Consider the following 12,327-nt stretch of genomic DNA (forward strand, 5'->3'; position numbering starts at 1 on the left):
TTTCCCAAAATAGCAGACGTAAAATTTTTGAAAACAGATCTGTAAGCTTCACGACTTACACTTGCAGTATCACAAGCTACAAGCATCTCCTTTGCATCCACAATATCCTTGAAGTCCTTCATCACCTCCTCAGCAACTTGCACATGTAGGCGCTTGTGTCTTGGGTCCCTTAGTATCCCAATGACATCACTTGACTTCTTTAAACTAGCTAGAGCATATGAACAGTCAATATCATCCCCGTTTGTTCTTCCCATCACATCTTCCATTAAGTTCCTAAAGAAGAACACAATAAAAACTTAGTCACAAACAGTGTAGCACAAAAGAGTGTAATCTCATTGGAACATTTGATAACCAACATTGTAGCCCGGACTCTCCTCTTTCTAGCACCACCAATGGGTGCCAATGCATCCATGTTATGTAAATACCTTCTCTTCCTCTCCCTCAATCCCAAAGGTGTTTCTTTCATCTTTTGCACTCGTTCTTTTGCCTTCTCCCGTTCCTTCTCTACATCTCATCGTATATAGATCTTTCCAGGGCTTTTTTGGACTCAGCTAGCTTACAGAGTGACTCTTCTAATTTATGTCGCTCCAAGTCCATTGCATTTCGCTCCAAGTCCAATGCTTTGGCTTTATCATAAAGATCCTGGTTCTCTCTTTGAAGATCCGGCATAGAGTTATGCATTGCAACAATGGTGCTATTTCCTAAATGTGCTAGCATCTCTACTTGGGCTCTACGCATCTCGCTTGCTTGCATAGCCATTGACTGAGCATTGTTTAACCGATTGCAATAACCAAGCAACCTCGCATGTCCATTTTCAACAAACCGAACTAGCTCATGCATTGTATGGAAAGGAGGGCTCTTTTGGCTGGCAGGATCTAAAGAATACAAGGTTCTACCCAAAGGTCGAGATGCTTCTTTCCTTGCGAACGAAGACTATGGATTTTGGAAGCTCCCGTCATCGATGAATTGAAAAGATAATATCCTAACCCCCCAAATTGGGAGTTCAATTCGGATTACATAAAAGAGTGCATGGGGGTCTTCTTGAAGCATCGTAGGTCAACCTTGTGTATTTCCATCGCAAAGGGGAAGGCTAAACCTAGTTGGGTAGACAAAGCTGACTGGAAGTTTTTCAAGAAGCAGTACAGGGACCCATCCCGAACTATTCAAGGGTCAGAGGAGGGCTGCGAGGAGACGGTTGGACTCCGTAGGTACTTTGCGCTTTGGTGTAGGTGGATGGTTGGCATTCGAGGCAATCGTGGTAAGTCTACTTCTTCTCATTAATGTATTATTCTATTTTTTTTACTACATGTTGCATGCACATGTTGCATGCACTTTATCTAACTCTCGTAAATTGGGCCCATAGCAAACTGTGATGGGTCGCCTTCCCATAGACATAGAGACCAGATGTAGATTCCACATAAGAACAAAGCCGTGGTTTATTGAGCAGGAGGTGCTGGGAGCAGCGATCGATTGGGCTGAGGTGGTTGCTCGCATGGTGTAAATCTACTCCTACTTGTAATCTCACTTTTTAAACTATTTTATTCTTTAAGTTCCAATATAATTTCCAATTAATATGGTTTCACTCTTAGAATCAAAGCTCGAACATCCCATCAGCGGAGGTGAGCGGTGATGAGGGATTAGGCTTACATGACTTTGATGAGGGCTAGGGATTAGGGGAAGCTCACGAGGCCCAGGGATCAGGCCAGCGCGATGAGGAGGAGGACGAGGAGGACGAATCGGATGAGCAGTAGTAGTAGTAGTATTGGTAGTAGTTTTCATATACTTCGCCATGTATATGCTTCTGTATGTCGGCTCGTTTGAGCGATTTTGTATCACCCTTTTTGAAAGGGTAATTTTGTAACAAACAATGTTATATATCTTCGACATATATATGCTTTTGTCACTTGGCTCGTTTGAGTGATTTTTTATCACCCTTTTCACAAGGGAAATTTTGTAACAAAAAACATTCTTATGTAATTACTAAAAAAAAATTTTAGTGGGGCAGAGCAGGGCTTGCTGTGGCCCTGTTTAGGCCCACTAATGTTTTTTTAAGCTTTTGGTAATCGTCGCTATATAGCAATGTTTACCAGTGTCACTATATAGTGACATTTACCTGTGTCGCTATATAGAGACACTTATATAGCGACTGTTCTTTTCCGATGCTAATAGCGACGTAAATACCGACCTTTGCGCCCATTAAAAAAATATATAGCATAAAAAAGGTCAGTATTTTCGTCGAAAAAGGCCTATACCTTGTAGTGGGAGTTGATAAACTCACACATGTCGAGAAAGATAAAGATATCATTGGTGAGTTCTATGGTATTGTGAAGGCAAAAGACTACAGGATGTCTTATCTGGAGTCGATGAATTCACGAACGTCAAGAAAGATAAAGATATCATTTGTGTTATCTCCTCAAACTTGGATGATTTCAATGCACTTAACTATAGAAGTGATATCTTGTCAAGAGTGGATGAGTTCATTGCTACCAATAAAGCGAAAGGTTTCAGAAGTGACGTCTCATCTGGAGTGGATGAATTCATACACATTGTAAAGGAGTGCAAAGAGTTTGAAAGTGTTGGCTTATCAAACATGGACGACATGGATATTGACTCAAATGGTCCGAAGATTACTACAAGGACAAGAATGAAGTCAACAAAGGATTATTGGATATTTGACTTTGACAGCAAAAGGCAAAAAAGGCAAAAAATGTCAAAGTGCAGTGCTTGTGATGATCTAAAGTGAGCACTTGAGAGTGCAACGTCTCCAGAACAAAGAGAATCATACAAAAATAAAGAGAATTTCATCATGTACTGGTTTGACATTCTAGACTAAAATATGCATTTTGGAAGGAGTAGACTATTTCTCATCCAAATGAGTACATGTGCGTTATAGTAGATGGTATGGATCAAAACATAACATTACATCGATTCATAAATACTCCACCTAAGCTACAAGGAAAACACTTTTTAAAGACACATCTATGTGGAGTGTTAGTGTATGGATTTAAGTTTTTTGCAGACATATGGAATGATTCCTTGCATCTACATGATAGCAATCAAGTTGTAATGTCAGGTATGAAGGAAATTCCCATTGTACATGCAAAAAAGGACTCCTACCAGCAATTTTGAAAATACTAGACAATTGCAGATAAGAGAATAAGAATGTACTATTTTTTGCATTTTGCTCAATGCTAATCACTCATCGAATCTTCAATGAGATTGAAGTTAATTGGACACACACAAGAGGATATCGATCAGGTTTTTAGCACAATCTCAAGAGAGCTAAAACACAAGGACATGGAGACGATGGATGATTTGATAAGAAAATGTGGAAGGCAAGTTGATGGCCAGAAGGAAGGTACAGAATGCTCCATGGTTGAAAGGATGTATGATTAGAAGAGCTTTATTATACCTTGCATACAAAAAGGTGGTGATGCCCTGATTGGACGTCATAGCACTCCACTTTACTTTCTCTCTTTCTTAAAGGATGAAAAACCTGTGATGCAACGGCAACACTATTCTCATGATAGAATATGGGAACCGAAAGAACCTTACTGTCTCTTAACTTCAGTCCTGAGCAAAGAAATGCATCCAGTATGGGCTCCTATAAAAGAATTCAGCAAGGAATCTCAAGGTGAAATAGAAGGCTTAAAATCTTTTATTGCATACAAAGAGGAAATGCTGCAAAGATTCCTTGATTGGAAGCCCTCTTGCAAGGAACACACTGCTATTGTAATTAAGAAGACCTATCAATTGATAAAAGACCTTGAGAAAATGCGAGCACAATAGGGGAGAATTGAGGTCTTAAAAGGGCCTCATAAGGAATGGAGAAGAAATGGATTAAGCTAAGACCAAGTGAACCCACTATGGTCACCCATGGGCTAAGGGTCCCCTAGCATTTACTGAATTGGCATGGGTACCTTATTTTAAAATTGATCAACCTTGGCCCTTGGATGGAGGTGGATGGTGGATGAATCAAAGGCCTAGGATGCTCAAATTGGTGGGAGGTACCTTTGGTGGGCTCCAAATTGGCAAAGGTTGACAAAATAGAGGTGTAATAAAGGAGGAGAGGTCGCCATTTGTTTTGGTCCATTAGATCTAGGATAGATCTACTAGTGGAGATCAAAAAATCCAACCAAGGGCCTAGATCTAGGTGCATTTTGAAGGGTGTAGATGAAGTACTTTAAATCAATCATTGAGATTTAGGCGCATAATCGATGGCCTGGATTTGAGCGGCTTTTTCTTGCATCTCCACCCTTGGATATCCTTGACATCAATGGCTTGGATTCCAATGCTTTTTCCTTGCATCTCCACCCTTAGATCTATTTCTGGATGGATGGCTTAAAATGAACCCCCTTCTCTTTTGATCTCATCCATTAGATCCTTGCCATTTTCAAGGGTTTAGATTCAATCCTTCTATCCTTTGATGGTATCCATTGGATCTACACCTTGATCTAATGGCTTGGAGGGTTGTACCACAAGTTTGAATGTATCCCTTGAATTGTATATTAGATCAATGGCTGGGAGTGAAGATCAAGGGTCTAAACCATGGGTAAGAGGTCTCCCCACCCATAAATACTCAGCATGTCCTTTTGTACACCTCAATGTACCATTGCCCCACACAAAGGAGCACTCTAATTGGTACGCCTCAAATCCCTCTCTAATCCCTTGAAATTAGGAAACACTAATTGGAGGCCCATTTGAGACCCCAAATCTCCTCTAATGGATGATGCCAAGGAAAAACGGTCTTTATTTTCGCCGAATGTTGGTAACGACTTGCACCCATAATTTGATGTCTCTGAGAATGAGTTTGATTTGCTACTCCCACGTCCATATTGTGGTCCAAGGAAGAGAGAGTTTATGCCAGAAGTAGACATAGACATCCACTACTTTGTTGCAGTCCGACCATCGCGGACGATGAGCATGAGAATGTTAAGTTCTAGGTTGCAAAAGTGGTGGACGTGAGCATGGATGACAAGGGAAAAGATGCAACATTTATAGCACTATGGTATGAGCCAAGGGGTAGGAAGGAGAGCCACGATTATAATACACTATATATTGGGTGTTTGAAAAAGGAATGGGTTCCAAACCATGAAGCAGTTTTAGAGCTTTCCACAAAGACAGTCATAGTATCTTGGAAATCAAGGACAAAGAAAACAAGGAAGCACATGGGATATGATGTAGAAGAAAAATTTTGAATACCGCTAGCCATTATTGTGCACATTACAGAGTTTTTGAAGATGCTCACTAAGCAGCTAAGCAGGAAGTAGAAGGAGATAGCACAAATGAAGAATGCCCATGACAATACCATTCAAGCATCCAAGCAACAAGTGACAATGAATCGGACTTTCAAACAAACTAGTTAACTATTTGTACTTAACACATTTGTAAACGCAGAATTGAGTTATTGAAAAGGCTGCGTGTCAGACTCCTTTGTACAAAGACTCATGGAGAGCGATATTTCTTGTAAACATATGACATTGTAAAATTGCAAGTATAGCTATTACTATTTTTGGAGCACATTTAAAGAGTCTTCTATGCCTCTTGTCTATTTTAACCTTTAAATTTTTTGGGACTTCAAGAGTGTTATAGTTTTCTACATCAAATTTTAAGTGCATTATTTTGGATTAAATTATATTAATAAATCTTTATTTCGAAAGTGATTTTTCATGGATTTAAATTTATAACTCATGATTTTTTTTTAACATGAATAGGATTGTTAGAAAGAAGAAGTGCAAAAGTAGGATTTAATCAAAGTTTTTCCATTAGTAATGCACCATGCTCGAGATAGATTGCAAAATTTATTATGTGGAAATGATAGTGCCAAAGAGTGAACTTTTGATTCTCGAATGATATTTTCATAAAGTAAACTTTTCAATTGGGAAGGATTTTTGGGATTATTCTAAGAGTACACATATGAGTCAAAAATTAATGAAATAAGCATTGTTATTAGATCATATACACCCTTAATGAAATAATTTGCCCATACTTGCTCAAGTTGAAGTATAGGTATCACCAACAACATCCCAAGGGTCTCTGTTGCTATCATCTTTATGGGTATGTGGAGCCTCAGAAATGAGATCAGTCATGCCATGGCGGAGAGTGTGCTACCAGGGATAACTAAGGTTGGGCCTAACTGACATGAGAAAGCTAGTGGGAATGTGTATATTAGATCTTCATAGTGCTATGTATATTGTCATTAGGTGCGATGTTTGGACATAGTTGGCATAGACCGTGGACAGTTTGCCTAGTGTAGTTGGTCGCAATTCGTAATACTTTTCTTTCCTTATAGTTTAATAAAAGCCGACGTCCTCCCTTAAAGATATAAAACACTCAAACTTAGGATACATACACATGAGACCCAACATTTTGGCCTGAAACTCGGGGGGGTCACTCATCATATGTAACCCTATCATGTGAGTTCAAAAGAAGGATATTTTTTATTCCTAAAATTTACATAAATAAATATACATAAGGGACTATTTAAAATAGTTTTGGAAAAAATTTGCAGATTTGTATAGAAAAGGGGAACATTTTATTAATGAAAAAATTTACAGATAAGGGATTTAAAATATAGGCCTTGAATGCACGTGATATAGAGGCTTATACATAGTGACCCCCCCGAGGCCTGAAAGGGGACATCTTGACCTGAATGTAGCTTGCAGGAAGGCGTAAGTCTCAGAGAACAGTTTTCTTGCATCTTTAAAATCTCAGTTCATCTGCTCAAAGTAAGGTTCTGCTTGTAACTTGGAACCTGCAAGTAGATTTGAAAGTCACTTTCTTGACATAAAGAGAATTTTGACGTACTTGTAAAAGAGCCCAAAGTCCAAAACATTCACCGATGCTACGCTAGATAACACACAAAAAAGTTACGAAATTGAAAAAGAAAATGAACTCTAAGCATGGCATCAAAAACACTTACAGATGCTCTCTGAATGACCCAAATCTGCTTATAGGATCAACCAAGAGTATCTACATGAATTTCCCTCCATCCATTAGGATGCCAAACATTGAAACAAATCGCTTTCAAACTCTCAAAGGGCAATTGCATCAAGTCTTAGAAATTAAGCTATGACGCCATGACCATCACTTTGCAATACTACTTCTGGGAGGTAGCAAGCTAAGGGTGTCCACTTCCGGACCACTTTCGGGTGAGTGTGACACCCGCTCGAGTGAAAATACAAAGGTTTTGCTTCGGTCTCCTATACCTCGATCGAGGTAGAAGCTCCAATGAAAATCACACACGAGCACAACCGAGCCTAGCCCATACCTCGATCGAGGTACGTATCATTTTGCCGAACCGAGCCTGTACCCCTCGATCGAGGTTTGCTGGCAAGCCAGCTACACATGCCACATCTACCTCGTCGAGGTATTGTGATCCTCCAGCTCAACCTCGATCGAGGTCACGTGGCATGTCCAGCAAACCTCGATCGAGGTATTGGCCATCCGAAAGGGCAGCCAACAGGGCAGATGACATACCTCGATCGAGGTATTGTGGACACATGACTTGGCATCCCGTTTCTGCCAACACACCACGATCGAGGTATCGTGGCATGTCAAAACCGTCATCGACGTGGATGTACCGAGATGTATGGGCATGTCACAATACCTCGATCGAGGTATCGTGGCATGGCCATACCTCGCTCGAGGTATATGTGCCGGGGTGTATGCGCATGGAAACAATACCTCGATCGAGGTATTGTGGCATGCCAACGACATGCATGGTTATGTCAAGAGTACCTCGATCGAGGTATATGAGCCGGGATGTATGGGCATGGAAAGAATACCTCGATCGAGGTAGGCAAACCCTAATTTTTATTATAAAAGGAGAGCGACCCCCCTCATTCCGCATACCTCGATCGAGTTCTGTCTCATTCAACGATTTCGGATTTGCCGGACTTCGACGGAAGAGCGCGAGCGACGGAGAGCGACGAACGGACTTCGACGGACATGGACGGAGCAGGAGCGGGAGAGTCCAGGTTGGCATTTTCTTTTGTGTAGCATTTTCTTTTATGTAGCATTTTCTTTTATGTAGAATTTGATTTAATTTTAGTTTAAAATAAAAATTATAAAATGCATTTTAATGTTTTTCTGAAATTTATGAATTACGGGATTTTTTATTTAAAATGTGAAAATTAAAATTTTTTTTAAATAGAGCTTTTTTTAGTAATTAAAAAAACGTTGATATTATTAATTATAAAATATTTTTAAATGTGAAATGTAGTTGAAATTTTTTTTTTTAATTTTTAAATTACGACATTTATAATTTAAAATGTGAAAATTTTAATTTTAAAAAACGTAATTTAAAATTTTAGTTTATAAGAAAAATTAAAAAATGCATTATAAATTTAGTTTTTCTTAAATTTATAAATTACGAGATTTTTTATTTAAAATGTGAAAATTAATTATTTTTTCTTTAAATTGAGCTTTTTTTAGTAAATAAAAAAACGTTGATATTATTAATTATAAAATATTTATAAATTTGAAATGTAGTTGTAAAATTTTTTTTTTAATTTTTAAATTACGACATTTATAATTTAAAATGTGAAAATTTTAATTTTAAAAAACGTAATTTAAAATTTTAGTTTATAAGAAAAATAATAAATGCATTATAAATTTAGTTTTTCTTAAATTTATAAATTACGAGATTTGTTATTTAAAATGTGAAAATTAATTATTTTTTTTAAATAGAGCCTTTTTTAGTAAATAAAAAAAGTTCATATTAATAATTATAAAATATTTATAAATTTCAAATGCATTTGTAAATTTTATTTTTTAATTTTTAAATTATGACATTTATAATTTAAAATGTGAAATTTTTAAATTTAAAAATCGTTTAATGAGGCTTTTTTTATTAAAAATGTGAAAATGTTAAATATTTCTGTTTTTTTTATGAGGTAGAATTTAAAAGAGAAATAATAAAAAATTTTAGGTTAAAAGAGAAATAATAAAAATTTTCTAAATTTGAAATGCAATATAATGTTTTTTTGAAATTTATGAATTACGACATTTTTTATTTAAAATGTGAAAATGAAATTGTATTTTCAAAATAGAGCTTTTTTATATGAAATTGTATTTTAAAAAAACGTTCATATTAATAATTATAAAATATTATAATTTTGAAATGCATTTGTAAATTTTTTTAAAATTTTTGAATTAGGAGTTCTATATTTCTGTTTTTTTAATGTAGCATTTTCTTTTTGGTAGAATTTAATTAAATTTTAGTTTATAAGGAAAATTATAAAAAATTTCAAAATTTATAATGCATTTTAATGTTTTTTTGAAATTTGTAAATTACGACATTTTTTATTTAAAATGTGAAATGAGATTTTTTTTTTGTAAATAGAGCTCTTTCTATTAAATAAAAAACGTTCATAGGACTAATTTTTAAGTATTTATAAATTTGAAATGCATTTGTAAATTTTTTTTTTATTTTGAATTACGACATTTAAAATTTAAAATGTGAAAATTTTAAATTTAAAAAACGTTTAATGAGGCACAAGACTCGCTCGACTTATCAAATTAATAAGACATTTTGTATAAGACTCGCTCGACTTATCGAGTTAATACACAAACATAAACCTACTAGTCAACTATTGGAGTTGGACATTAAAGATTGACTAGTGACATGGTTGGTGACCAAAGCTTGAAGTTGACTAGACACTTTGGGACAAGCAAGTTCTTTAGAAGGAAACTAGGTTTAAGCTTGGGTAATCATCCCTAATATATTGGGAAATTACTAATGATAAATCATCCTTTAACTATTTGGCAATTAGTAAGGATCGATTCTACTAGGAAATAAGTTGAAGGCATATGTCCCCTATTAGTCAATAGATTGATTAGACTAAGCATGCATGATAAGGCTATAGCTTGGAAATGCCTAGATAGTGGCTTAGTCCAAATCTTCAATATCCCTTAAGAAGACATGAAATAGTGGCTTAGACCTTAAGAAGACATGGAGTTGCAAATGTCTAATTCTTCTAAGTTATGCATAGACTCTAGCATAACTGAAAAAAGAATATTACAAGATTGAGAATATTTGGATGGGTCTTCAAGAACTCGAATATTACGGTCTGTGCCTATAAACTGTTTGAGATTCTTATGCTATCACTATGGCATGCTTTAGATCTAGCACTTTGATCATGTTTGTTGTCTAGTTCCATAATTCATCTACTTCTCTTATATGTATAAGAAGAAAGAAATACGCCATAGAGAAACTGAAAGTTTAACTAGAATACCTAACACTCATTGCACATGGGACTCTAGTGGATCTATATTCATTCCACATTCATGCTAATATATGCAAGTGTTTTGATCAACTATAGACCTAAGTTCAAATAGAGCCTGTTAATGACTGAATCTCTCCTAATCATCCCTTAATGATCATAGATAAGAGACTTAAGAGAGAGAGAACTCCATAACCTTCAAGAGTCGACATTTGAAGCATCCCATTCCATGTTGTTTGTCTTATACAAAATGTCTTGAACCAAGTGATGATCTATAGGAATGGCCAGTAGTTGAGGTGGATTGCCCAACCAAAATAGATAATATTGAGAAGGCTTAATTATTTTCTCAAAGTTCTCGCTTTAAAAGGTTTGTAGTGTGAACCCGCTCTCATTTTTAATGTGTAGTCTAAGAAATACTAGATGCGCCTTGCTTGTGTATCGTTCAAAGTAATGTATTAGGTATCCTTCTATCTCCTCCATATCTATTGCAAACCCAAGGCAGTAAAGCATTCAAAGAAGGTCTTATTAACCAAACCTCTCCACTATCTGTCCTTAGTATAGGGGCCATTAGTGGACAATGTGGTCCTTACACCACATGTGGAAAAGTTTCATATTGGATAAAAAGTGAAAAAAGGGAAACATATAAGGAGAAAATATTTGAGACATCTAAGTTTTAAAATGCAACGACTAGAGTGAAAAAATTCTAATCAAAATTAAGAATTATTAATAATATTGATTAATATTGAGCCACACATTTGGCCCATCTACCGGTCGGTAGGTGCATAGGATCTACCTCATCAAGGAGTACGTACAAATAGTTTTCATTGCGTAAATAGATTATAAGTCATATTGAATAGAATATTATTTTCATTACCCAAATAGAATATTAATTTCCATGTGTTTTTTTTGTGCATGCGCCAGCCAGTGCACAGGTTCTAGCACCACTATTCGTATGCAGATAGAGATGCTGAGAGCTGAGATGAGGGCACTGCAGGATGCTAGGGCACCCCCTCACTTGGTTGCGAGCCTGGATTCAGTTATTGAGGCTCTGAGTCGATTGGAGACAGTTGAGGATGTTGTGGATAGCTTTCAGGCACAGGCCGAGGCGGAGATCACTGGTGGTGGCTTGGATTGGAGAGCGATTCGACAGTTGTTTGAGCGGGAGTCACATCACAGGGAGGCCTTGGACGACATGTTTTGGGATGGTCACACCGAGGGCCAGCGACCACGATCAGGGCTCCCCTTGCATATTTTACGGTGTAGGCACCCCATCATAGCAGCACACATTTATCCGAGATATCTTGCTGCGAATGGTGGTCGGTTGCCTCACAACCGCCAGATAGCGAGGTCGTTTGCCATGCAGCTTTATGCTGAGTTTGTCCTTGGTCATCGGGTGGACTACCTCAGTACCCGTCCAGGATCAGGAGCTGGACGTGGTAGGATGGGGCGCCAGGAGCGGCAGATTGTAGGGACCAGAGTTGCACACCATCCCTGCACCGGCATTGCGAGCGGTGGGAGGACAGATTAGGGGGGATGTTCATTCAGTGGCATCATCCTTGCAGCACATGGTCTCGGCCCTATCGAGATCTATTGCGATTCCACCTCCCCCACCTCGATCATCGATGGAGCGTCCCACATCTACACCACCTCCCACATCTACGGCGCCTCAGCACGAGTTGGAGGCTCGAGACAGACGGATTGCAGAGTTGGAGGCTGTGTTGGCCGAGTCTAGGGACGAGGTTAGTTATTTTGATTATGTTAGTTTATTTTTTTGTAGCGTGTTTTGAACTGAAGTTTTTTGGTTAATTCTCACCATGTACGCGACATGTTTGCATTGCAGGCACATCTATTGCGTCAGGAGATGGAGTCTCGCGTACGACTCTTGCGTCAGGAGATGGAGTCTCGCGTACGACTCTTGCAGACAGATTTGGAGGAGCAGAGGATTCGGACACGCATAGCATACCATCGCGCAGAGCACTATATCTTGCAGTTGAGGCATATCAGTCGTGATCCGTCGCGCCATAGGATCGACCCCAGTGTGGCCCTATACCCTGCTCCTCCTGTAGATGTGCCGACTAGGACACCGATAGACGCAGCAGTC

Source organism: Dipteris shenzhenensis, chromosome 23, assembly GCF_047967505.1.
Source record: "Dipteris shenzhenensis isolate YYH24624 ecotype China chromosome 23, Dip_SZ_1.0, whole genome shotgun sequence".
In the NCBI taxonomy this organism is placed as follows: domain Eukaryota; kingdom Viridiplantae; phylum Streptophyta; class Polypodiopsida; order Gleicheniales; family Dipteridaceae; genus Dipteris; species Dipteris shenzhenensis.